This window comes from Rhincodon typus, chromosome 45 (assembly GCF_021869965.1).
Source record: "Rhincodon typus isolate 14 chromosome 45, sRhiTyp1.1, whole genome shotgun sequence".
Classification (NCBI taxonomy): Eukaryota; Metazoa; Chordata; class Chondrichthyes; order Orectolobiformes; family Rhincodontidae; genus Rhincodon; species Rhincodon typus.
In genome coordinates, this window is record NC_063376.1 from 105,012 (window position 1) to 107,938 (window position 2,927).

At 49.4% G+C, this 2,927-nt stretch overlaps 1 non-coding gene across 1 annotated transcript; it reads right to left on the minus strand.

Moving 5' to 3' along the window:
• Positions 1-2,634: 2,634 nt before the first annotated feature.
• trnal-uag lies at positions 2,635-2,716 on the minus strand. The gene has a single exon. It is a non-coding gene; the product is annotated as a tRNA-Leu (tRNA).
• Positions 2,717-2,927: the final 211 nt, after the last annotated feature.

Below are 2,927 nucleotides of genomic sequence, written 5' to 3' on the forward strand. Positions count from 1 at the left end.
GGGGCTGGAGGGGAGTGTGGAGTGGACAAGGGAGTCACAGAGAGAGTGGTCCCTCCAGGAAGCAGATAAGGGTGGGGAGGGAAAAATGTCTTTGGTGGTGGGGTCGGATTGCAGATGGCGGAAGTGTTGGAGGATGATGTGTTGGATCCGGAGGTTGGTGGGGTGGTACGTGAGGACGAGGGGGATTCTGTTTTGGTTATTATTGCGGGGAGGGGGCGTGAGGGATGAGTTGCGGGAGACACGGTGGAGGGCGTTCTCGACCACTGAGGGGGGGGAAGTTGCGGTCCTTGAAGAACGAGGACATCTGAGATGTACGGGAGTGGAATGCCTCATCCTGGGAGCAGATGCAGCGGAGGCGAAGGAATTGGGAACAGGGGATGGCATTTTTGCAGGAAGGTGGGTGAGAGGAGGTGTATTCTAGGTAGCTGTGGGAGTCGGTGGGCTTGAAATGGATATCGGTTTCTAGGTGGTTGCCAGAGATGGAGACAGAGAGGTCCAGGAAGGAGAGAGAGGTATTAGAGATGGTCCAGGTAAACTTAAGATTGGGGTGGAAGGTGTTGGTGAAGCGGATGAACTGTTCGAGCTCCTCGTGGGAGCACAAGGCGCTGCCAATACAGTCATCAATGTAACGGAGGAAGAGGTGGGGTTTAGGGCCAGTGTAGCTGCGGAAGAGGGATTGTTCCACGTAACCTACAAAGAAGCGGCATAGCTTGGGCCCATGAGGGTACCCATGGCCACCCCCTTTGTCTGTAGGAATTGGGAGGAATTGACAGAGAGGTTGTTGAGGGTGAGGACAAGTTCAGCTAAGCGGATGAGGGTGTCAGTGGAGGGGGACTGGTCAGGCCTGTGGGACCGGAAGAAGCGGAGGGCCTTTAGGCCATCTGTATGGGGAATGCAGGTGTATAGGGACTGGACGTCCATGGTAAAGATGAGCTGTTGGGGACCCGGGAATTGGAAGTTCTGGAGGAGGTGGAGGACGTGGGTGGTGTCACGGACGTAGGTGGGCAGTTCCTGGACCAAGGGGGAGAAAATGGAGTCGAGATAGTTGGAGATAAATTCGGTGGGGCAGGAGCAGGCAGAGACAATGTGTCGACCAGGGCAGTCAGGTTTGTGGATTTTGGGAAGGAGATAGAAGCGGGCGGTGCAGGGTTGGGGTACGATGAGGTTGGAAGCTGTGGGCGGGAGGTCACGTTATTTATCTGGTCGGTTACATTGAGATGAAATTGGCTGCGTCCCATTTGAATGTCAGAGAACATTCAGATCAAATAAAACCCCTTTCAAAGTATTGTTCAGACTTGTATCGTAATTTACAGTTGATCTCAGATATACCAGCAAGGAGTAGGACACTCGGTCCTTCTATCTCCTCGCCCATTGAATATAATCATTGTTTTGATTGTAACCTCAAATCCGTATTCCCGGCTACCCCGATAACCTTTCAACGCCTTGTTTAAGAACGTCCCCACCTCATCCTTAAAAGTTCAAAGATTTTGCATTCACTGTATTTTGAGGGATAGAGTTCTAAAGACTCAAGCCTCTCAGAGAGAAAAATAAACGCTCATTTGTTTTTAAAAGATGGACCCCTTATTTTTAACTCGTGACCCGTATTTCTCGATTCTCCCCAAAGTGGAAACACCCTCTGCATATTCATCCGGTTGATACCCCCAGGATTTTACATGATTCAATCAAATCGCCTCTTACCTTCTAAACCCCAGCAGATGATGTGGAGGTGCTGGTGTTGGACTGGGGTGGACAAAGTCAGAAGTCACACGACACCAGGTCACAGTCCAACAGGTTTATTAGTTCTGGCGAAGGGTTTTGGCCCGAAACCTTCACTTACCTGCTCCTCTGACGCTGTCTGACCTGCTGTGCTTTTCCAGCCTCACACTTAGACACTCTGGCTTCCAACATCTGCAGTCCTTATTGTCTCCTAGATATTTGAAACCACAAGTTTTTTAAACACTGCTCCTTCGTCAAGTGAATTCCTATAACCTGGTATCGTGTGATTTCTGACTTTATCCCCATTGATACCAGCGACATGCTAGATAAGTATCTGCAGCCAGTGTTTAACAAAAACAGAATTGCTGGGCAAACTTAGCAGGTCTAGCAGCAGAGTTAACTTTTTCAGTCCAGTGACCCCTTACTGAACTCGAAACGTCAACTCTGCTCTCTCTCCGCCGACGCTCAGTTTCCTTCAGCAATTTTTATTTTTGTTTCATATCTTAAGCGCCCACAGTTGTTGGTTTTATTTTATAGCCTTTTTTTGGTCGAGGAAGCTTAGACAGAAACTAACAAGCAGGAAGTATTGTGACCTGTCTGGATAGCGGTAAGCGCCCACTTTCCACATTTACGACTCGAGAGTCACCAGGCTGAAGGTCCTGGCCGATCCCGAGAACACGAGGATCATTCCAGCACGACAGTCGCTGCCCCGGTAGAGAGCGGCAAAACCAGACTAGAATTGGAGGTTACAAAGCAGTGGTTCATTTGCAGCTGAGACAGTCCTTTCATTGGCTAATTTTTGTTTCGGCGGGTCTAAAATCAATACAGTCTCGTGTTTCTTGCAAAAGTGATACAAGTACTAAACTCCAGTTCGAATCAGCAGAACAACAGTAATTGTAATTGCAGAAAATAGCCGGCTGGCAGCGGTGGGATTCGAACCCACGCCTCCGAAGAGACTGGAGCCTAAATCCAGCGCCTTAGACCGCTCGGCCACGCTACCGATACAAACAGTTTACGCCACTATACATCACAGTGTTCAGCTTTTCACCTTGAGAAGGGGTTACACTAGATCCAATTGTAAAATTTCTGAAAAAGGGTCTAGGCCCGAAACGTCAGCCTTCCTGCTCCTCTGATGCTGCTTGGCCTCCTGTGTTCATCCAGCTCTACACCTTGTTATCTCAGATTCTCCAGCATCTGCAGTTCCTGCTATC